Source organism: Bos mutus, chromosome 4, assembly GCF_027580195.1.
Source record: "Bos mutus isolate GX-2022 chromosome 4, NWIPB_WYAK_1.1, whole genome shotgun sequence".
NCBI classification, from domain to species: domain Eukaryota; kingdom Metazoa; phylum Chordata; class Mammalia; order Artiodactyla; family Bovidae; genus Bos; species Bos mutus.
The window spans coordinates 20,371,013-20,396,644 of record NC_091620.1 but is presented as its reverse complement, the minus strand read 5'-3'; the positions used below and the strand labels follow the sequence as shown (position 1 = coordinate 20,396,644).

The window sequence follows — 25,632 nt, the reverse complement described above, 5'->3', positions numbered from 1 at the left end:
GTTTACTCAAACTCATGTCCATTGAGTCAGTGATGCCATCCAACCAGCTCATCCTCTGTCGTCCCCTTCTCCTCCTGCCTTCAATCCTTCCCAGCATCAGGGTCTTTTCAAATGAGTCAGTTCTTCCCATCAGGTGGCCAGAGTACTGGAGTTTCAGCTTCAGCATCAGTCCTTCCAATGAATATTCAGGACTGATTTCCTTTAGGATTGACTGCTTTAATCTCCTTGCAGTCCAAGGGACTCTCAAGAGTCTTCTCCAACACCACAGTTCAAAAGCAATCAATTCTTCAGTGCTCAGCTTTCTTTACAGCCCAACTCTCACATCCCAAAAACCATACAAAAATCTGTCCTAAAGCAACTTGAATCTAGAAGTATGAGAAACATTTGCAGAGTTCAGTTCCTTGCTGAGAAACCACAAGACTTAAGGAGTTAACATCTAAGAAAACTTTTTCTAAACCCATTTAACACTCAGTCTATCTGTGGGCTCCAAGCCTGGCTATGCATTAGAATCTCCTGTGGAGCTTTTACAGGCTGTGCGAGGCAGCCTTTCAAAAGAATGAGGCAGATCTGCAAGAAGGTATATGGAAAGATCTCCAAGACATGCTGGAAAGCAACAAAAGCCAGGTGCAAAAGAGTACGCCCCCTCCCACCCATGCCTGCATGCCTGCAAATGCAGAGTACAATGTGTGGAACCATCTGCAAAAAAACGTGTAAGAGAAAACTGAATGGATACAGAATGGAGGGGAGGGACAATTGCTTTCACCATGCAACTTTCAACATCTTTTTACTGTGTTTTTTTTTTTAATTATTATTTTTGTTTTGCTTTGATAGGAAAGTAGGATATACTGGTGGGCACAGGTAAGGAGAGGACTGTGCCAGGCTCTCATGAGAGCAGGGCCTACCATTTGTCCAGGGAACATGACCAGGGATGTATTTGACTCCACAGCCACCCTGGATGGGCTGCTTTTCTATCGTGTTTTCAAATTCACTGGCATTATACTTGGTAAATCTCCACTTCTCGGAGATGTGGATCTTCTGGCAGCCAGGGAACTTGAACTTGGCCCTAGGGAGGGCCTTACTCACATGCTCCTTGTTCCGCAGCTTGGTGCGGATGGACACCATGACTTGGCCAGTGTCGACGCTGGCCACTGTGCATACCTGTCTGGAGCCCATTAGCTCCAGCAGAGCATAGCGTCTTGTTCCTGTGGATAACGTGGAAGGGGTGGAGCCACATTTGGATGTGAATGCCATCTTTGCCACTGCTTTTCACCATGTACTTGCTGGCACAAATACGGGCAGCCTCCAGCGCTTCAGAGGAAAGTGGCTCCTACGCATCTGACACTGTGGCCACAGAATAGGAACTCAGCTTCTTTTGGCTTCTTCTGCCCCAGGTCAAAGATGTGGATCTTAGCATCACGGACACACCTCGACCGAAGCCAGACTTTGAACAGAGCTTGTTCTTACAGTACACCAGGAGGGGCGGTGGCCATGGTGACACCAGGATCTTCGGGGAAAAGAGCTGCTTATTTTTTCTTAAAAGAAAAAAATACATTCTTGAGCCCCCCCCTTAGATCTACAGGGAAAAGTTAATGGGTGGTACCTAATAATCTTCATTTTTAACAAGCTCCCCAGGCAATTCTTTTGCTCAGTAGAGAAATGGCAGTTAAGGAACTATTGATCTAAAGCCCTAGCAGAGAGGCTAGGGCGATGCCTTATTCACAGTTGCTTCCTGTGAAAACTCTGTTACTCCAATTAGACTTCACATTTCTTAAAGATATGAGTAATAGTTGCTTCTCTTGTGGCTCAGCTGGTAAAGAATCCGTCTGCAATGCAGGAGACCTGGGCTCGATCCCTGAGTTGGGAAGAATCCCTGGAGAAGGGAAAGGCTACCCACTCCAGTATTTTGGCCTGGAAAATCCAGGAGGATTCTCATGGACTATACAGTCCATGGGGTCACAAAGAATCTGACATGATTGAGCAACTTTCACTTCACTTCACTAATAACTTAGAATTTCCTATTCTCCTCTGATCTACCTAAAGCTGACTATACAGTAGATGCTCAAAGAATATTTACTGATTGACAGAAAGCAGAAATTCCAAGCACATTAGAGAGGCATTAGTTTGGGCTACTATCCTGGCCAATATTCTAGGATACTCAAATTAAACGTGAATTTTGCAGATATAAAGGGATAGAAAACAGATGTGATGGGGAAAAAATAAATAACAGATGACTTTTTCTTTCAAGATCTTATTTTGAAATGTCCATACTTTTTGTTAATGAAAAAGAATGTAGTATTATTGGATGTTCAAATTTAGTCATAGGTATTTATAACCATATTGTGCAAAAAAGGATCTCTGTTCATTACAGATTTATATATTATGCCCATTTATTCTGTTCTCCTTTCTTGTAGCTTCTAAGTGTTCCTATCTTAATTTTCCAAGTGGGGTTATCTACTAGAAGAATACATAGATTAAATAGATTATAGGTTGAAACAGATTTTTAAAAGATGAACCAATAGCCCAGCTCACAGTTCTGTTGTCCACTGTGAGTATGGGAAGGAAAGCTATATTTTCTAGGGCCTAATGTCTCGTCAAGGCTATGGTTTTTTCAGCAGTCATGTATGGATGTGAGAGTTGGACTGTGAAGAAAGCTGAGCACTGAAGAATTGATGCTTTTGAACTGTGGTGTTGGCGAAGACTCTTCAGAGTCCCTGGGACTGCAAGGAGGTCCAACCAATCCATCCTAAAGGAGATCTGTCCTGGGTGTTCACTGGAAGGACTGATGGTAAAGCTGAAACTCCAATACTTTGGCCACCTCATGCGAAGAGTTGACTCATTGGAAAAGACCCTGATGCTGGGAGGGATTGAGGGCAGGAGGAGAAGGGGACGACAGAGGATGAGATGGCTGGATGGCATCACTGACTCGATGGACATGAGTTTGAGTGAACTCCAGGAGTTGGTGATGGACAGGGAGGCCTGGCCTGCTGCAATTCGTGGGGTCGCAAAGAGTTGGACACGAATGAGCAACTGAACTGAACTGAATGACATCTACAGAAGATTTAATGTATAAAGGGCTAAAAAATCACACCCTGGGATAAAATACAACAGCAAGTCATAAACTTTTATATTGAGGACACTTCAGTGATGAGTCAGCTACAAAGGACAGGAATCAACTCAAGTAGATCCAGTGCCCTAGTAACCTTTCTCCTCTTGTAAACAGTCTTCAGTGCCCAAACCTAAGGGAAGAGATTACATGCAGAGCCAAGCCAAGAGCAAGGATTCATCTTAGAGAACTTCCTGTTGGAACAGAAACAAAAGTTTCTGAGAGGTCTACTCAACACCCTTAGCAGGCTTTTTCATTCTCAGTGAAGAATGAGTCAGAGTAGAGGTTTGGATCATGGAAACCTTGACATAATCCTTAACAAGTATCCCTACAGGAAGATTTCAAAGAACTTCAACAAAATTACAAATCAGAAGTACTCAACAAAAGCAAAATGGGTGGTGCTGAGTTGTCCAGAAAAGTCAGCAGCAAATAGTGCACCATACTATTTCAAAACACATTGTAAGAGCAAAGTGTAAAGTCTGTAATATGCAGGGATTTTTACCTATTAGATCCATTCTGAAGAAATGTATTATTATAAGTTCCTCAAAGTTCATTTTGTAATTTTTCTTTATTTCCACTAGAGGTCAGATGATAGATGATTGGCAAATACAAGAAAAATCCAGGCAGTCCTTGCTTTGCACGGTAGTGTGGGACCATAAAAACACTTAGACAAGTTGAAACCACACAAAGCTATCTTAGTAATCGTTGGGAAAATCACAACTGTCCCTTGAGCTTCAAAAATGTTGTGAAAACACTCTTACTGTTAATTGTAATGTATAGAGAAATGAAAAATTAGTAAAACATTTATTTAGTACACTGTAATTTAAAATATGATGCTCTTAAGTGTACCTTCACTGAGTGCTTCTGGCTGCACATCCAGAGCCTCTCAAGGGGCGGCAGGGTCAACACTCTTACTGTCAGTTACTCATTTTACTATTTCATTTATGCTCAATTTAAATTTCACTTCCAGAAACATCACTTTTTGTTCTTTGCCGGACTTTCGTCTTTATTGACCACTTCCCTCTTTTGATCACCCCACTTTGTATGTAAGATGGGTAAGATGTCGGCTTTATCGGTGGGAAAGCAGGATGCAGCACAACACCCTTTCCTGTCTGGGCGTGAGCTGAAGGACAGATGCCCAGCTGTCACTGACATACTGACCTGCTGACCTGCAAACTGAAGAGCTAGCAGCAAACTCTGTTCTTTATTTGCACAGTTAATATATCATGGTGGCCAAAATTTGAATCGTGTTATTGGGGGCCTGGTATTTAACTAAACCATGGTGATACAGTGATGTAAGGAGAAATATATATTTGGTCTTCCTTCCTGGTTCCTTGCACAACAGTACCTAAAACCTTTGTAAAGTTCCTGAGTGACAGAGGAGCGTCTTTTGTTATTCATAACAAGCCCCTCTCAACCACACTTGAGTTTATGCTAATACGGTGACCCTGGACGGGACCATGGATAGCTTCACAATGGTCAAGTTGCCCAACCGACTGTGTGTTTAGAGATTTAGAGTTTTCAGCCCATGTCCAACCTTCAAGGAAGGGAGAGAAGTTGGAAATTTAAAAAAAAAAAAAAAAAATCACCAATGGCTAATGATTTAATCTATCATATCTACATAGTGAAGCTTCTATTAAAAACCCTACCCAAAGGGTTTGGAGTGCTTCAGGGTTGGTGAATGCATTTAGGGGCCAGAAGAGTGGCATATCCCCAATTCCAAAGGGACAGAAGTATGTGGGACCCTTAGGACCTTGCCCTATGTACCTCTTCATCTGGTTATTCATTTATAACCTTTATAATATCCTTTATAATTATATAAAGAATAGCACAAAGGGAAGTGCTTCCCTGGGTTCTGTGAGCCATCAGAGCAAATTATCAAACCTAAATAGGGAGTCATGGAAACCCCCAATTAGCAGCCAAGTCAGACAGAAATGGACATAACCCACGAATTCACTATTTGTGATTGGTGTCTGAAGTAAGGGGAGCAGATTAGTTGGACTGAGCCCTTAACCTATGGTGGTGATGTTGTATAGGTGCTAAGTCATGTCCAACTCTTTGCAACCCCATGGACTGTAACCTACCATGCTGCTCTGTCCATGGGATTGTCCAGCCAAGAATAATGAAGTGGGTTGCCATTTCCTTCTCAGATGGCATCTTACCGACCCAGGGATCAAACCCGTGTCTGCTGCATGGGCAGGCAGATTCTTTACCACTGAGCCACCAGGGAAGACCCCCAAATATGGAACATTTCACAGTTAACCTGTGGGGTCTACTCTAACTTCAGGTGATCACTGTCAGAGTTGAATTAAATTGTAAGACACCCAGTTGGTGTCTACAGAGAATTGAGTGTAGAAAACCCACACATTTGGTGTCAGAAGTGCTATAACCAGAGAAACAGTTTTCCTTTGTATGTTACTGAAATCTGTGCAAATCAGAACCACACAAAGTACGGACTGCCTATACAGTATTCTCTAAAACAGTATTTCTGAAACTGTCCCACAGGAGTTAAGGTTACACACATAAAGATTCCACAGTCAACTAAGACTAGGGAGGTGTTGGGCTGAGATCAAATCACTTTATTTACCAGAAAAACACCTTGGAGAATTCAACCAGCTGATGTGCACACTGCATTTCGCAGCTGGGGATCAAGGTGGTGGTATTATTTCCCACCTTAGGAATGTGTTATAGAAGTTAACGTTCAGACTCACCAGCTCTGAATATTTACTACACATTTGATGTCTTATAATTACAATTGTTATAGTTTAAATTTACAATTTTTTTAAATTTACAATCTTTACAATTGGTACAAAGTACTGGTATATTAAATGTTTAGTAAAACCACTCCCTTAACACAGGATACCAAATTAGCAACAGCATTACCAATCACTTACAGCATACAGTATTGGAAAACATATGAGCAAGAAAAGTCAATAACTAATAACACACTAACACTTTTGAAAACTATCTCTACCTCTCTCTTTTTTTGCACTGGGGATCCAGGGCTTCCGTAGTGGCTCAGAGGGTAAAGAATCCTCCTGCAATGCAGGAGGATCTGGGTTCTATCCCTAGGTTGGGACAATCCCCTGGAGGAGGGCCTGGCAACCCACTCTAGTATTCTTGCCTGGAGAATCCCCATGGACAGAGGAGCCTGGCGGGCTATCGTCTGTGGTCGCAAAGAGTCAGACACGACTGAGAGACTGGGCACAGCACCGCAGAGAGGATCCTAGTTCCCGATCAGGGATCCTTGAACCCATGACCCCTGCAGTGGAAACTTGGGAGTCTAAACCACTGGACAGCCAGGGAGGTTCCTAAAACTATCCTTTTAACCTTAAAAGAAACTTATCGAGATGTTGTCTCATATTTCCCTTATCACAATATAACTGTGTGTGTGTGCGTGCGCAGTCGCTCAGTTGTGTCAGACTCTTTGTGACCCCATCACGACGTAATTAACAAATATCGATAGGGCACTTCCTAGGCGCAAGCCTAAAAACTGTACCCTTACTTTAAAGGGCTGACAATTTTACCAAAATACACAATAAGAAGCAAGATACACAATATCACTACGCCACACGTCTGATTTTCTTCTGGGCAAAATTACCTATCAGCCAGGACCACCCTTCTCCACAGAGCTTCTTTCTTAAGGTTAAAATTTTAAAGCTACCATCTAGCATTGTGAGCTCTCTGACCTCAAAAATGATAACCATGCCTGCCAAGCCTGTTTAAGTGATATCTGCAAAGTCCCTTTTGCATTGCTTGACTCCATTCCTGGCTAGGCCCATCCAGTTGTCACCAAGGTATCAGAATGAGAGTGGGCAATTTCAGAAGACCTCTTACTGAATTCCCCATCAAAATCTTGAAGTTTTTCTCTAGGTAAGAAAACAAAATCAGAAGCAGCAATAGGGACCAGCTAAAGAAGATAAGAGATAGCAGGAAAAACATATATCAAGGAGAGAGATGAACACTGTTAAATGAATGCCCATCTGACCTGTGGCAATATAGTGCACAAACTGTACAATGCATGCCAGTAGCTCACAGAACAGAGGATAACTTGGGTCCATGATGTTAAGACATTAAAATTAAGTGGTACAGTATTCTATCAAGAAGAGCACAATGTATTGCTAAAATCCTTCTAAAAATAGTTGACACATAAAGAATTTTAACTCCTGAGTAACTTTTCTGAGGATACTCAGCCACATTTCACAGTAGAACCTTGGGGGAAATCTTGTTTAAGCACTCTATAACATTTCCCAAAGATGGCAATGCCATTGCTATAGTTTTTAATACGCTAATCTGTAAAATGTTAACACTTCATTGCAGTTGTTCCCAGGTTAAAGGTTACCTATTACTATGAAATGTTTCTAGCATTTTAAAAAGTAGGGATTCAAAAGGAATAAAGCAAGGGAGAAATAAAACAGTTTCAAATTAAAATCATATCACACAGAAACTCCAAGTCAAGGCATCTTTCTAAGGTAGTAGGACCAGAAAACTATTCGGTGAAGTAAGCAAGCAACTCTCACATTCTACTTTGGGAGTCATGGTCCCAAACCATCTGCACACAGACATAAGTAAATGAAAACACTCTTATGATACAGGCATAGTAATGTATATTATCATATACTGCATATAACAGACTGTCATGCTATTAATAAGTGGAATCCAAACTCTACTTTTGAATCCATTATCTTTCGACCATTTACTTATGATTGATCACTCTTCAATTAACAATTTTCAACCCATTGAGGTTGACACACAAATCTGAGTGGGGTGTCCAGAGGGGAGGTCATCTCTGGAAGCACTGGCAGGCAAGTGGAAAAGGGGGACAGAGAAGGGGAGGAGGCCACAGAGGGTACCTTCAGGAGCCTTTACCCCTCTGGGGACACCTGGAAGATGACTCCATGCAGAAGGGGCTTCAGGTGGTCCCAGCAGTGGAAGAGGAAGCTAAGATATTTATCCACTGTCTCCCAGTCAACAAAGGTTAAGGGCTATCCAGAGGCATTAACTGCCCAGAATTCCCAGCCTGCTTCACATGGTAAGCTGCTGAGCACCTGGAGCCAGAACAAGCCCTCAGGTCAATTCTCAAGTCTTTCAACAAGAAAGTATTCTAGACACAGGGACAGAGAGAGAGCTGATGATGTTATTCAGTTGCTCAGTTGTGTCTGACTCTTTGCAACCCCATGGACTGCAGCACACCAGGCTTCCCTGTCCTTCACTCTCTCCCAAACTCTGGGAGAGACAGAGATGGAAATACAGAAGCCAGGGGAGATGGGTGGGGTTCAGGTGAGCCTGCTACCTGGGTGGACTGTAGTCGAGCCAAACTAATGTGCAGCAATACTGAATTTGGTTACTCTTTGTACGTATACACATGATCATCTTAACATTCACCGTGCTCTTCATCCTTCTGTCCATTACTCCTCCAATCTCTCTGTGATGAATAATGAACAAGTACATACATAAAATACATATGATGGGTGTGGAGAAAAGGGAACCCTCCTACACTGTTGGTGGAATGCAAACTAGTACAGCCACTATGGAGAACAGTGTGCAGATTTCTTAAAAAACGTAACAGAACTGCCACACAACCCAGCAATCCCGCTGCTGGGCATACACACCAAGGAAACGAGAACTGAAAGAGACACGTGTACCCCAATGTTCACTGCAGCACTGTTTACAATAGCCAGGACATGGAAGCAACCTAGATGCCCATCAGCAGACGAATGGATAAAGAAATTGTAGTACATATATACAATGGAATATTACTCAGCTATAAAAAGGAACACATTTCAGTCAGTTCTGATGAGGTGGATGAAACTGGAGCCTATTATACAGAGTGAAGTCAGTAAGAAAGAGAAACACAAAAACTGTATATTAACATGTATATATGGAATTTAGAAAGACAGTAACGACAATCCTATAAGTAAGGCAGCAAAAGACACACGGATGTAAAAAACAGACTTTAGGACTATGTGGGAGAAGGTGAGGGGGGATGATTTGAGAGAACAGCATTGAAACATGTACATTACCATATGTGAAACAGATGACCAGTGCAAGCTGGATGCATGAAGCAGGGCACTCAAAGCCGGTGCTCTGGAACAACCCAGAGGGATGGGGTGGGGAGGGAGGCGGGAAGGGGTTCAGGATGGGGGGACACATGTACACCCATGGCTGATTCATGTCAATATACGGCAAAAAACCATCACAATATTGTAATTATCCTCCAATTAAAATAATTAATTTTAAAAATAAAGGCATATGCTACACACACACACAAATACGTACGATAAAGTGATTATACATAAATAGGTACAGACTAAGTAAATAATATTAATAATGTTACCAATCAATAAGTAATATTTAATACTTAATTTCTGAACAAAGATTAAGGACAAAGTTGTCCAACTTGATGAGGAAATGCAAAACTGATTTGTGCATGTGGGAACTCAGCAACACTCAAGAGGGAGAAATAACCATTCCTATCAGTTCCAGAGACACACATAAAGCTGATGGGTTATAAAGATCTGTTCTGTCCCACCTCTGAGAGCAGCCTCAGCTCTGGGCCCACTACCATGAATCCCTTGTGAGACAGGATATGATGCAGAAGAATGAAACGGGGAGCAGACGGAAGGAGGGCAATCATCTTCTAGACAAAAGGGATTAAAATATTTTAGCTATCTTAAGAGAAGTTCCACAGAGAAAGTAGCACTTCAGGAACTATTTTTGAATGAAGAAAAGATATTATGGTGATGACCAGGGAATTACCAGAGATTTTTTTTCTGCTGAAGAGGAAAGTGTCCTGCTATACTTATATATCTGTGGTGAGGGCTAGGGGGTGGGGGATGGCTAGACGGAGGATAAACACTAAGGAAAGTGGGGGGCGCGGGGACCCGAGGAAGGAAAACAAAGCTAGGATAAGGCAGAAGAGATTAGATCATGCAGGGACAGCAAGAGGCAAAAATAAAATGAAGAGGGATTTCTGCAGGTGGAGGTACCAGCCGTATTAGCTTATTCGTTTGTACGCCACAGTGCGGTACATGGATGAAACGGGCACTCGACACTCTCTGCTTTCCTTCCATCAGGAGATGAACACACAGTGTAAAATGAACCCAAATGCCTTCTACAGCTCAACTATTCACTCATTCAAAGCACTCTCAGGACACTGGAAACACAACAATGATAAAATCAAGAAACCAAGTGTCTACACTCTCGAAGCTTACATTTTACTGGAAGGAGATAGAAATGAGGCTGGTACAGCCCGAAGGAGCAGTGGCCGGGGACGATGCCGGACAGTCTGCTGGGTCTTAGGGGCCACAGGAATGCTTCCGCTCTGAGTGGGATTCAAGCAGAAGAGTCACAGGATCTGACATTTTAAAAGCACCTTCTCTGGTTTCTGTGTTGGCAGGAGGAGGACTAGTTAGGAGGCTATTGCAATAATCTCAATTTATATAGGAGAGGGAGGTGAAATGATGAGAAGCGGTGAGATTCTTAAGGTGAGCCAACAGGATTTTGCTGAAAATTCAGTGCAGATTACGCGGGAAGAAAAGTGAAAGTGTTAGTCGCTCAGTCAAGCCTGACTCTGTGACCCCTTGGACTGTAGCCAGCCTCCTCTGTCCATGGAATTCTCCAGGCAAGAATACTGGAGTGGTTGCCATTCCTTTCTCCAGAGAAGAAGTGAGGATGACTCCAAAGATTCTGGCCCAAAGGAACTGCCATTAACTGAGATGAAGAGGATGGTGGAAAGAGTAGGACTGACTGGGAAGCCAGATCTGGAGTTTCACTTTAGACACACTAGAGGATCAGATGCTTACTATTCATCCAAGTAGAGATACTGAGTTGGCAATTACATATTTAAGATGAGAACTCAGGGAAGAGGTCTACAAAGGTGATAAAAATTTAGGGATCACCCACACACAGATGAAAGCTGAAGTGGTGAGACCAGACAAATGTCAGAAAAAGAGAACTACTGAGGAATGAGCCCTGTGGCACTCCAGTGACGAAAGACCAGGGAGATAAGCAGGAAGCGCAATGAGGACTGAGGATGAGGGGAAGGACGGGACAGCGAGGCCTGAGAACTATCAGAACAGGGATCTTCCAGAAGCCAAGTAAGGCTAGGTTCAGAGAGAACGGACTTCAACTAGATAAGGAAAGATGGGAAGAAAAACCACAGCTGGAGGCAGCGAATACAGAGAATTCTTCTGGTGAATTTTACTACAAAGGGAGAAAAGAAATGAGGCTGCAACTGAAGGATGAATGTCAGATCGTTTATTTTTTAATGAAGTTAAATATTATTTGCACACTAATGAGGGGGAAAAATGATACTGGGGAAGGGGGTAACTGCTGAGGTCAAGTCCTTGAATAAGGAGATGGGATCTTCTACAATGAATACACCTACAGATAATCTCCAATGACTTAGCAGTTTCCTTTTCTTCCTGAAATTACATTTCCAGAAAATTTCCTATTTCTGAAAATAGATCTCTCCAACTAAAGCAAACTTTGGCTCACATACAAATGGTTGAATGTGAGATGTGTAGCACTGACACTTCAAAAACAGTGACTACAATAAAAAGTGTCTGAAGGGGAAAGTGTCACTTATTTGAAGAATATATACTATTTTGACAGAACAGATAAACTACTTTTCATCATGTAAGGATCCCTTCTTTCTGTGGGTGTGTACAAACCCTTTAGCTACATTTTATTAATCTACTTCAAGGTCTACCGAAGTGTACCGTTATGCATACCTGAATGAATAGATTTCAAGCAGGCTTGAAGTCTGCTAGAAAAATGGCCCGCCTGAGCAGCTGATCTACAAGTCATCCAATCTTGCCATAAATACAGAGGAATGTGCTGAGGCTGTGAGTAGTTACTCACACTGCTGGGCAGGCAAGGTCACCATTAAAACAAAGAGGAACCCAGAGGCCCCTAGCATGGTCAACACCATCAGAATGGCTGAGCCTGATGGGATCCAGTTCCTGGATGGCACCGTCATTGGCAACAGGACATCAGTATGAGAACTGAAGTCCAGGTTAGCTTGTCCTGCCAATGGGACGAATTCTGCAGAGCCTTCCGCTTTACAGAGCCATTCTCATTTGGTTAAATTCTTCAATCTTTTACTTCCATTAGCAAAACCTGTATCCTTTACCTGTGTCTGTATTATCCTTTCGGCAATCACCATCACCCTTCTGACAATCTTACACATAAACATTTTAGATGATAATGTCTCTTTATCTCAATAAATATATCTTTTCTCACAACTATTAAAATATGGAGTAAGCACTGCAAACACAGGATTTAACAGATACCACTGTTAAGGACAAAATTAAATTTAAAAAAACAAAATCCGTTTAAAGTAGTTTTAAGGAAAAATATTAAGTAAACAGTACAATTGCTATGCAGATGTGGCAGAAACCATGATGGTGGTCAATGAAAGCTTGAAATGTGACAGTGGTAAGGAAACCAAAAATCACTGATGTGGTGAAGAGAGACGAAAAATCATGCATATCTTAACATCACTTGATCCTTAAGTTCTAAGAAACTTGTGCCACAGTCTTCCTCCATCCTGTCCAAAGAAACAGAGAACCTCTCAAAGCACCGAAACCAGTGAATGCATCATGCAGCAGCCCGGCAGGCCAAAAACAAAGCACCGTGCAGCTGACAGGAGGTAAGTGGAGAGAGCCGCTGGGTGACACTCCTAAAGGGAAAGGCAGCCCCCAGCGAGGCAATCCTGGGGGAGAGGGTGTGTGAAAGGCTGTGGAGCTTCCAAACGCTCATCATTTCCAACAGGGTTTCAAGGAATGAGAACCCAAGCTCAGGGCCGGGAATCTGAGCTCTCCTCCCACAAGGGGAGAGCAGAGAAGAGGAAAATAAGGCAAGCAGAGCCCAGCGCGGACTACTTGGCATCTGGATGGCTGGAAAAGTGGACATGAGGAGAGAAGTCCCTGAATCAAATAGAAGGGACTCTGCTCTCCCCGTAACCATGGCATCGAAGGAAATGTTGATCCTCCGATATGCAGAAAATAAGGACAGGCCAGCAAAAAAAAGGAAAGTGACTTCAAGAACCAGACACACAGAAAGCCGGCCTTAAAATAGGAAGAATGTAAGAGGAATATGAGTCAGACCTGTGACAAGTTAAATTAAGTAAAAAAGCTCCAATTCCTCTAATCTGCAGACAGCTTACATCCCAAGGCTCCTTCATGAAGCAGTGACATGAAAAAGACTGGCCACATGTCTATGGTGCAGCGTGTGTGACCAGTGAGGCTCTGAGGGAGGCCACAGACAAGAGCAAAGTCCTGGGAACCCACGAGGCTCTGGAGAGAAGGTGCCCATGCGGCCGGCCACCACAGAAAGCTTCCCAAGTCATCGATGGGAACCATCCACAAAGTCTCTGCTTCAAAAGATGCCTTTTGCCCCATACTTGTTACAGAGATTTCTGGGCAGTGTAAGTATCTCCAGGACTTCCAGACAGATGTCCAGGGCCATTTAATTTTCTTTTTTACATTTATTAATATTTAAGTATCATAAATCAAAAGAACCACAGTGGACTATGTCCCAATTTATTTGTCAAACAGGACCACTCATCTGCGAATAGCTTTTGTGCATACAAAACCACCAAATTATCTACAATGGCATAGCTTTCCCCAGCTTCTGCAGTTTCATAATTTATCGCACACGATATCAGACTGCTATGATTACTGATAAACACAAGTTGATATTATGTTTGAAATCCTGTGTTTTGAGCTCAAGGAAAACACTTCCACTTTCCAAAGGAAGAGAAGTTTAACACTTCTCCACAAAGCATTCTGAAAGTTTTACTTCCCCCTACCCCTAAAATGAAAATTGGATATGTCATTGTGTTTCCTCTAACAATGATTTCTGATGCATTAGAATTATCAGATGAATGCAACTTACAGCCCTGATAAAAAAGTATCTTACATTTGCATAGTTAGTATGTTTATCAAACTTGTATTTCACTTCAAGTGCTCCTTACCCTTTCTGTCAATCAAAAGTCTCTTTAGAAAATAAATTTTAAACAGAGTTACAGCTTTAAAAAAGTGGGCTTCCCTGGTAGCTCAGCTGGTAAAGAATCTGCCTACAATGCAGAAGACCCCAGTTCGATTCCTGGGTTGGGAAGAGCCCCTGGAGAAGGGATAGGCTACCCACTGCAGTATTCTGGCCTAAAGAATTCCATGGACTGTATAGTCCATGGGGTCACAAAGAGTCAGACACAACTGAGTGACTTTCACAGCTAAAAACAATTTCAGAATGTATAATGCTAGGAACTTAAGAATGTACCTAAATGCTTATCAAGAATAAAGATAAATACAAAAATATATACATATACATCGCAGCACTGTTAAGTACTAAAAAAAAAAAAAGAGAGAGAGAGAAACCAGCTGAAGAATTCATCAACAGAGAACCAGGTAAATTATGGTAAATCCACAGAATGGAATTCTATGCAGCCATTAAAAAGCATGAGATATCTGTATATGCTGATGTGAAAAGCTCTCCTAGACCACTGGAATATTATTAAAAATTAAGAAGAACAAGGTACAAAACCATGTATACCATATGACCCCTTCCATCTGGATAGAAATTCAAAATTGTTAATGGGATTTCCCACTGGGGAAAGGGGACTGTAGGAAGGAGACAAGAAACTTCCACTTTTCATTTTTTTAATCTTTCTATATTGCTTGAATTGCTTACCGGATTTTGGAGGTTTTTTTTTTAGTTACAAGTTATGTGGTCAAAGTAGACATGGACCTTTTTAAGAGTCATCATTTTACTTCACATTGCTCAAAGCTAATACATATTATACATTGATTTTTTTCCTTTAATAACCAATAGAAGATGCTAATGAGCCAATTAATTTCAAAACTAGTGATTAAGGGAAAGAATCAAGCATTTAAATCTGCCTCACCTATATAAATGGTACCACTAGGTAACCAAAGGAGTAGACAAAAGGAAGTTTTCTCATTATAAAAGTACTCCAGCTAATAAATGAAGAAGAAATTTTGTAATTAAAATATCATTTTGCAACTGCTAATGAACAAATGAACGGATACTGGCATTGACCAATGGCAGCAAACATAACAAAAATAGGAACAACCAGACATTTCATGCCTCCTGATTGAAGACTATATCATCCATTCATAAAATACTCTTGTGGGGAAAAAATACCTGAAATCGGATCAAGATCTTCTAGCTCCAACTATCAATTTACAGGGAAGAGAGGAACATGTTGAGAGATACTACAGGGATGTAATAAGCAAAACCCAGAAAGTGGATAAACAACCACTTTCTGTAAGAAATAAATAGCAAAGGAAAAAAGAGAAACATGAGCAAAACCGACAAATCAGGGTTTTCCAACAGCAGGACTATTGACATTTAGGACTAGCTAACTGTGTAGATCACAATAAACTGTGGAAAATTCTGAAAGAGATGGGAATACCAGACCACCTGACCTGCCTCTTGAGAAACCTATATGCGGGTCAGGAAGTAACAGTTAGAACTGGACATGGAACAACAGACTGGTTCCAAATAGGAAAAGGAGTATGTAAAGGCTGTATATTGTCACCCTGCTTATTTAACTTATATGCAGAGTACATCATGAGAAACACTGGGCTGGAAGAAGCACAAGCTGGAATCAAGATTGCCAGGAGAAATATCAATAACCTCAGATATCCAGATGACACCACCCTTATGGCAGAAAGTGAAGAGGAACTAAAAAGCCTCTTGATGAGAGTGAAAGAGGAGAGTGAAAAAGTTGGCTTAAAGCTCAAGATTCAGAAAACAAAGATCATGGCATCCGGTCCCATCACTTCATGGGAAATAGATGGGGAAACAGTGGAAACAGTGGCAGACTTTATTTGGGGGGGCTCCAAAATCACTGCAGATGGTCACTGCAGCCATGAAATTAAAAGATGCTTACTCCTTGGAAGAAAAGTTATGACCAACCTAGAGAGCATATTGAAAAGCAGAGACATTACTTTGCCAACAAAGGTCCGTCTACTCAAGGCTGTGGTTTTTCCAGTCATCATGTATGGATGTAAGAGTTGGACTGTGAAGAAAGCTGAGCGCTTTTGATTGATGCTTTTGAACTGTGATGTTGGAGAAGACTCTTGAGAGTCCCTTGGACTGCAAGGAAATCCAACCAGTCCATTCTAAAGGAGATCAGCCCTGGGTGTTCTTTGGAAGGAATGATGTTAAAGCTGAAACTCCAGTACTTTGGCCACCTCATGGGAAGAGTTGACTCATTGGAAAAGACCCTGAGGCTGGGAGGGATTGGGGGCAGGAGGAGAAGGGGATGGCAGAGGATGAGATGGCTGGATGGTATCACTGACTCAATGGACATGAGTTTGAATGAACTCCGGGAGATGGTGATGGACAGGGAGGCCTGGCGTGCTACGATTCATGGGGTCGCAAAGAGTGAGAAACGACTGAGTGACTGAACTGAACTGAACTGAACTCTTCCTTATGGGGCTGCTCTGTGCATGATGTTCAGCAGCATACCTGCCCTCTCCTATGACATGCTTGGAACAACTCCACCCACCCCCTGCCAAAATAACAAACGTCTCCAGACACTGCCTCGTGTCCCTTGGGAGGCAGCATCCCATCCAGCTGAGAACCAATGATACAACTAATCAAATGTATGGACCTTACTTGGACCTTGATGCAAACTATTAATATAAGTACCAAGATTTACCATTTATTGTAGTTTTTCTTAGAAGAGGCCTTAAGAGATATACATGCTAAAATAGTCACAGATATAATGATATACCCCAAGTTGACTTAAAAATAACACCAAGTGCAAGGGAAATAAGGGCAGGGGTAAATGAAACAAGATTGGTCATGAATGAATTGTTAATCACTAAAGTGGAGTGGATGGACGTGGGTTTGAGTGAACTCCGGGAGTTGGTGATGGACAGGGAGGCCTGGCGTGCTGCAATTCATTGGGTCGCAGAGTCAGACACGACTGAGCGACTGAACTAAACTGAAAGTGGAGTGACGGTATCTGGGAGCCCATTATACTGTTCTTTTTTTTTTTTTTTTTTATACTGTTCTGTTTATTTCTGTTTATGTCTGAAATTTCCTTAAAAAAAAAAAAATTAAAATCAAAGCCAAGAACATCGTGGTGGCTAGCAACATCCAACTGAATGACAAACCAACGCACTGAAAGAATCTTAACATTCAACTGGTTTCCATTAACCATGCTTGGGGCTCTCAGAATATATAAACAGATGATTCTTAAAAAAAAAAAAAAGGAAAAAGAAAATGGCCCCGAGTCCCATGAAAAACTGTTCAAATTCATCTGTAATTTTTAGAGATATGCAAATAAAAACATGAATACCATTTTTCACCTCTTAGATTGGCAAAGATTAAAAATATGACAACAGGTCTGGATGCCAAGAATGTGGAGAAAGTGGAACTCTCCTATACTGACGGTGGGAACAAGAACTAGCCCAAGCATTCAGGAGAGGACTCTGGTGAACCTGACAAAACCATGCACTCATTGTTGACCAAGTAAAATTCTACTTCTAGGCTCTACCTGCGATCTAACCTGGAGATACACTTCCATTAAAACAAAAATATATATGCACACCGTAACTCATTACTGTAATCATAAAGACCACCTAGATGTCCACACAAGAAAACGGATAAACAGATCAGGGTGTATCCACACAGAGGAGTACCATACAGCTGCTAAAAGGAATAAAGAAGAGCTCCACAAAGTGACATGAGTGGTTTCCAGTATACACTGTCAAAGAAAAACAAAAAAAAAGCAGAGAGTATTTGTTGTATGATACACTTTGCGTAAAAAAAAAAAAAAGCAGATGTGAGAAAATACACATAGATCTGCTTGTTTTGTGAGAAAACAAACAAAAGACTTCACACGGAAAGAGACTGATTATTCATGGGGACAGGGGAGATGGGGGACGGGGAGGGGCAGGAGGAGTGAAGGGGGCATTGACATTTCTGAGTATACCTTTTCAAATAACTTCTGGCTTCTTAGAACCACAGTCATGTTTCACATTCTCAAAATACAAACCAACAATTAAAACCAACCAGGACAGAGGAGGAATCCAGAATGCAATATAACAGTAACAAATAAACCTAAGTGAAAGTCGCTCGGCTCAGCCATGTCGACTCCTTGCGACTGCATGGACTATACAGCCCATGGAATTCTCCAGGCCAGAAAACTGGAGTGGGTAGCCTTTCCCTTCTCCAGGGGATCTTCCCAACCCAAGGATCGAACCCAGGTCTCCCGCATTGCAGGCAGATTCTTCACCAGCTGAGCCACAAGGGAAGCGCAACAAATAAACCTAACCACGTTACAAATAAATAACACACTAACGTAGAAGAAAAGAACTAAGGTAACTTTGGAAAACAGTCTTCTGCCTAGATATAAGGCTATAAAGCCAAAGACAAAAAAAAAAAAAAAAAAACCACTACACAGATACTAGAATCTACTTAGCAAACTGCATTTCTCAGAAGTATATAGGTTAGCAATTTGAGAACTATTTTATGTACTTTATGCATACACTAGGATTGAAGAAATAAGTAAATTATATATTGTAGATAATGATAGCCGCATCTCTGTTAGTCAACAAAGTTATAAGTAAGGAAAGGGGAAGGTTAAAATGAACTCTGTGATGTTCAATTAGAATCAAAGGTATAAAATTTTAGAGTCTTAATACAGATAGACAGACGCAAACACACATATGTGTGTGCATGTGTGTGACTGGAGTATTTCCTAGCTCTGTCCACTGAGAAGGCCTGGAAGTAATGAGTCCACCAAGTGCCAGACCTTGGCTTCTACCAACCATTCTCCAATACAAGGAACCAGGGCTCACACAAATACATACAAAAAGCAGAGAAGTTACCACTAACTCACACTGTAATTAGTACTAATATAAAAGTAAGTAAGCAATCACTACAACAATAAAACATAACTTCCAAAAAGAATTAGACACACTTGGTAGCAACTGCAACATCAGAACCGACCTACTGCTCAAAAGCTGTGCAAATTATTGTGGTGTTTCAACTGCTCAAACCAGCCAAAGCTCGCTTTATAATCAAATTCCCTTACACCTGTTCTATTCTTATTCTTGAGCTCCACCACATCAGATCATCAAATATAAAGGCACTCTTCCCCTTGGTGATCAGTAAACTCAATTTCATGCCTAAGAACACGAGATATGAGAGCAAACCAAGCAGAAATCTGCCCCCAAACTAACGGTTTAAAATTGTTTAAAGCTTGATGGAAGAACTATATGTTAGTGTCACTAAGCATTGTATGACTCCATTTCACAACATATTTTCGTTCAAAAAGCAACACTGAGCGTGTATGCATAATTACTATTGTAAGTGAAACATATGAAGAAAATACTCATATATTTTCTTCATATTTTCTTCTACAATAAACTGTCAAAACAAAAAAAAATGTAGAGAAATTCAATAAATAGACTTTTTGTCTCTTACAGGGAGATGATACATGTTCACGTAGTATGTTTTTAATACTAAAAGACTTGATCATTAAGCAGAAATGTATATAAAACCAATTTTAAAATTTCCAACCTTGACATTAAGAAAAATCAAAATACACTCCAATAAGAAGTCCATTATAAGAAGGATGAAACAGAATTAATTATAAAAATTTTCAAGTAACTGTTTTATTCCCAAGGCAGTTACGATTATTTTAAACCTATTTATGCCACAGAAATTAATTGCAATAAAGAAAAATAAGGAAGATGTTTACAGATATATTTCTATGGAACCATGTCACATCTGTTTACCTGTGCCACCACCCCAGCACACCCACCACCCCAGGACAGAGGCAGAGTTCAGACCTCGCTCTATGACCTCCTAGCTCTGCAACCATGGGTAAGTTACTGACCTCTCAACCCTCAGACTCCTTATCTGTAAAATGGAGATAACGACAACACTTATCCACCAAGGTTACAGTGAGAATTAGATGAGTTAGTTAACAGAGCTAACGCAGTTAGAAGAGCGCCTAGCGCTGGTGATGCATTCAGTTCAAGTGTTTGAGTAAGTTCCCAGGACTCCACGGTGAGTAGCTGGGAAACTCCTTCCTATCCAACAGCATTATTCTTGGTAACATACTTCTATCCCCACAAACCAGGCTCTTCATTCATTCAAACTTCAGGAATAAAAATTAATATATGACCTGTGTAAATTACCAAAACCCACTCAAACATCCTAAATCATCTCTCACCTGGACTATCACGATGGCTTTCTTACTCGTCTGCCTGTCCCCTTTACCTCCCCTCTCTCCAGTCTTTTCTCCATGTAGCAGCCACAGTGAATCTTTTAAAGGTTAAGGCAAATGGTTTATTCCTCCACTCAAAATATTTGACTATTTGCTCCGAGTGAAATCCAACATTTTTTAGCATTCCAATGTCTTTCTCAAAGCCTTCCATAATCACACCATATGAATGCAGACTTATACTACTCCCAGTCCTTTTTCTAACTCAATTTTTCTTCACAGCACTAAACACTCTTTTGTCCTGTGTATTTATTCATCTGTCCCACCTCCCCACCACCCCTGTGCATGTGTGCCCAGTTGTATCTGATTCTCTGCACCCCCACAGACGGTAGCCCACCAGGTTCCTCTGTTCATGGGATTTCCCAGGCTAGAATATTGGAGCAGGTTGCCATTTCCATAGAATATGTTACAGGACACCAAGGACTTTGCTTTACTCACCACTATATTTCTAGCACCAAGAACAGCGCCAGGCATACTGCAAATTGGGCCAAAGCCAACAGCATACTTGATAAAACCCAAGAGGCAATCCCTTGTGTCAGGAACAAGAGATGAAATAAAATCACAAAATACTATGTGTTGGCTATGTATGCCCCAGAAAATAATTGTAATAAAGAAAAATAAGGAAGATGTTTACAGATATATTTCTATGGAACCATGTCACATCTGTTTACCTACACCACCACCCCAGCACACCCGCCACCCCAGGACAGAGGCAGAGTTCAGACCTCACTCTATGACATTCTAGCTCTGCAACCCTGGGGAAGTTACTGACCTCTCAACCCTCAGACTCCTCATCTGTAAAATGGAGATAATAACAACACTTATCCAGCAAGGTTACAGTGAGAATTAGATGCAAAGTGGCAAATTTTTTATTTTTTTATACTTTTCATTTTAATATTTGAAGTGTAATTAAGTTTTAAAAAATCTCCAACATGCATGCAGATCTGTGAACTTTTCCACCTGTATACACCCATGACCAAGATACAGAACAGTTCCTGCACCTCCAAAGCTCCCTTCCGCCTCCTCTCAGGAAACACGCCTGGAGAGGTAAGTACCAGTCTGACTTCTATCACCCAATTATGCCTGCACTTGAACTTCACAGAAGTAGAATCAAACCTGTCTTCCTTTGTTCAACTTTATATCCATGGGATCCACCCATCATTGCACACATCAGGAGTACAATCCTTCTTTAAGGCTAAGTAGCATTCAATTTTATGAGTATGCCACAATTTATACAATCAAGTATTGATGATATTTAAGCTGTTCCCATTTGGGGATAATAGGAGCAGCGCTGCCATGAATGGTTTTCTGGGTTCATAGGTATGTCATTTGGTGGAAATATTACATTATCTGCAGAATGCAACATTTCTGTTTGAGGATTTTTTGCGGGAGGGGGTGGTAATGGTTAATAATAATAATACCTTAGTGAGAATCCAGGAAAAGTGGGCAGGGAGTAAGAGTATAAACTGAAATAACCTTTCTGGAAGACAATCTGGCAATAGGCACAAGAAGCCTAAAAATATCTATGCCCTGTGACTAATCATGCTACTTCAAGGAAATTTCTTATTGAATATTTACATGGTCCAGATCGTCTTCTAAGTGTTTTACATGTTAACTCATTTGACTTATTCTAAGGAAATGATTAGAAATGTTCACAACTGGTTTGTTTAGAAGACTGTCAACCATCCATCATTAAGAAATACAAGAGTCGTAAACAAAGTAAAAAACTAACAAGAGGGGATGATTTTGAAATGCACTGTACTTCCATGAAATTAACCTCTGCGCAGCCACTGAAAATGTTTTTCAAGAACATTAAAGATACAGGAAAAAGTAAACATCGATAAATGATAGGAAACAGTAGAATGCATAATAGAAATTCCCAGTTTTTTTTTTCAAGTTTTATTTTTTAAAGTACATACCTATACCTTAAACGTTAAACTGAATATGTGACTAACAAGACTAGTAAATAAAGGTATTTACATTATAACGGGGAGAGAAAAGACATTATAATACAACTGAATTAGGGCAATGATGCAATTCTGCATAAGCGAAAAGTGAAGTCATTCAGTCGTGTCCAACTCTTAGCGACCCCAGGGACTGTAGCCTACCAGGTTCCTCCGTCCATGGGATTTTCCAGGCAAGAGTACTGGAGTGGGTTGCCATTTCCTCAATTCTGCATAGGACGATATTAAAGCACTATGGAAAGACATCTAGCCTAGAGATTAGGGGGAAGGGCATTGTCAAGAAAGTTCTCCATTGTCTTACTTCCACTAAGGACTCAGAGAAAGAACTCCATCTCCAGGTTGGAAGGAACCTGCCCAGGAAAGTCCTTTTAATTCCTCAGCTCACCACCCCCAGGGTATCAATTATTGGTTGTACCCTGGACCCATATTCTTTTCCTCCCTGGACCCATATTCTTTTTCCCTCTTACTTACGGAAAATACTTAGGTAGACTTGAGGAACAGGAATTCCTAAACACTAAGGATGCAATCAAAGTTCAAAAGCCCCAAACCTGGAGGAAGCTGGTTCAATCTGACCTCATGCCTGACTAAAAAGCCTCAAGGAAGGTCTTCCCAGTCAGGATAATTTAGGGCAAAACCTTTTTTGGATTTCCAGATGCCAGGAACTCCAGGCAGAGTAAACCCAAATTTATACCAAAATTCACTGACTCCTTGAGATTAAAAAAATTTTTTCTACTTGAAAAAATAAAAGTATCAAGAAGTTTTCCAAGTAGAGAAAATCCTCTGTATCCATTCTCCTATGCTTTCTTTCTCTTCTGCAGACGGACCATCCCTAGAAACCAAAGGAAAGTTGAACATGGGGATTAAAGATAGGAGTTGGACTGTGAAGAAGGCTGAGCGCCAAAGAATTGATGCTTTTGAACTGTGGTGTTGGAGAAGACTCTTGAGAGTCCCTTGGACTGCAAGGAGATCCAACCAGTCCATTCTGAAGGAGATCAGTCCTGGGATTTCTTTGGAAGGAATGATGCTAAAGCTGAAACTCCAGTACTTTGGCCACCTCATGCGAAGAGTTGACTCATTGGAAAAGACTCTGATGCTGGGAGGGATTGGGGGCAGGAGGAGAAGGGGACGACAGAGGATGAGATGGCTGGATGGCATCAATGAGTCGATGGACGTGAGTCTCAGTGAACTCCGGGGGTTGGTGATGGACAGGGAGGCCTTGCGTGCTGCCATTCATGGGGTTGCAAAGAGTTGGACACGACTGAGCGACTGATCTGATCTGAAGCTCAGCTGCTCAGTCGTGTTCCACTCTTGCAACCCCATGGACTGTAGCCCACGAGGTTCCTCTGTCCATGGGATTCTCCAGGCAAGACTACTGGAGTGGGTTGCCATTTCCTTCTCCAGGATTAAAGATACACCATGGTATTTTAGGGGCCAATTCTCACACAAGCAAATGACATCTGTTTAATAATACATAAGAACATTTTGCTGTGTTCAATAAACCATTCACTTGTGGTACAATAAACAGAGCAAATATTGATTACAAGAAAAACATATGGACCCCAAATTACCAATATTTCATTGAGTTAAACTTGTTAATGAGATACTGCTTTTGCACTGTAGGGCATTATGTATCACTAAATTTTCTAACTTTTGACATCTGAATCACATTAAGTTCTCAAGGATTGCTGGTCAAAAAAGCACTGGGTTCAAAAAAAACATTTTTCAAAGTCATCTCCACAAATACAAAGTCACACAAATTCGTGTGACAAAGCAGCCCACACCCTTGCTCTCCCTCCTTCATACACGCCCTCTGTTTTCCCTTCAACCTTTTCTGTTTACAAATTTAACACTTATATGTATTAACAAGAGTCCTCATAAACTACCTGCAGCTTTTCACGGTTATAGTGTTACTTAAGATAAATAAAATTCCAGTCTAAAATTTATTAACCTATCAAGCCTCTACATTGTACAACAGGATAAATTTCTTATGCAGCTAAAACAGTTCTTTGAAAAAATAAGTATTTGCATAATCACCAGGGATTCGGGATTTATTCTGCACGGAACCTGGATTTCTGGATCATCTCTATTCTGGTTGCGTACGATGGGAAAAGAGGATATAGAGAGAGAACTGGCAAGACTTGTATCTTCCTATTTCAGTTTTACGTACAACCAAAATATAGGAAAAGCATCGGTTCCAAGTAACGAAAAAGAACTTTAGAGAATTTGTTTTTAACTACAAGCGGCACGCTGTAATAACACTCCCAGCATATACCAGACTGTGAAAAGAGGATCTGCTATACAAAGCGAGGACCCTGTCTTACTTTTACCTTGACAATTTGTTGGTTTTACTCTCCTTCTATTGTTGCTGTCAGAATTAGGCAACCTGAAAACGGATCAAGTAAAACTAGCTGTACTTGAAAATTAAGTAAAACTAACTGTACCTAGCGCTCAACACTGACAGGAACGCTGTAAGTGAACTGGTTTTCTCTCCCAGGGCCAGTAGAGGGAGACTAAGACATCTGGCCTGGTCGTGTAGTGTTTCTGCAAAATTGGGGAGGGGGGGTAGTGGAGGCTGTATTTAAATGTCCTGCTGTCAATCAAAGGACACTTCCTACAATCACAGTCACCATATCTGCTATTACCCGCGAGCGTACTCTCGCCCAGAAACACCCCGAAACGGGGCTCGGGAAACCTGCTTCACCTAAAAGTGACCGCAGGCCTTGCCACAACACCCAAATAAGGACTTGGGGAGCCCAACCTCAACTAGTTTCTTTGTTTAAATGCCTGCGAATCCCTCCCACGCCGGAGTCAAGAGGCTGTGGCGCCGCCCTTTATTAGCCTCACACTTTGATTACAAAACACACGAGTCGGCGGCTCGGCGGCGGGGGCGGCCCGAGCTCTCACAAACGTCAAACCTGAGACACAGGCGGCGGCCGAGGCAGAGGGCGACGTTCGCCGCCCCCGCCACCCGCCCCGAAGTCCCCACCGGCCGGGCAAAGTTCGCCCGCCCCAGGCCCCCCGGGCGCTGGCCCCTCGGTCGCCGGCCCCCGGTCGCCGTCCCCTCGGGCGATTGGGGACATTTCACTCTTTGTAACAAAGTTTGAGCCGCGGCGCGGGGGCGGCCGCGGGGGGTTGGGGGTGCGAGGCTGTCCCTTCGGGCCCCGCTGCCCACTCCATCCGCTCCACCCCCGCCGGGACGGGCTGAGCCGCTCCGGCGGCTGGGGGCCGAGACCCGAGCCGCCCCGCCGTTCCGCCCGGGACCCCCGACCCGAACTTCCGACTGGCAT

At 41.9% G+C, this 25,632-nt stretch overlaps 1 protein-coding gene and 1 pseudogene across 1 annotated transcript in view; both read right to left on the bottom strand.

Moving 5' to 3' along the window:
- Positions 1-25,632, bottom strand: part of KDM7A (lysine demethylase 7A) — a 78,298-nt gene that overhangs the window by 51,663 nt on the left and 1,003 nt on the right. The window lies entirely within an intron of this gene.
- On the bottom strand, positions 488-25,632 carry LOC102271067 (large ribosomal subunit protein uL16-like; annotated as a pseudogene).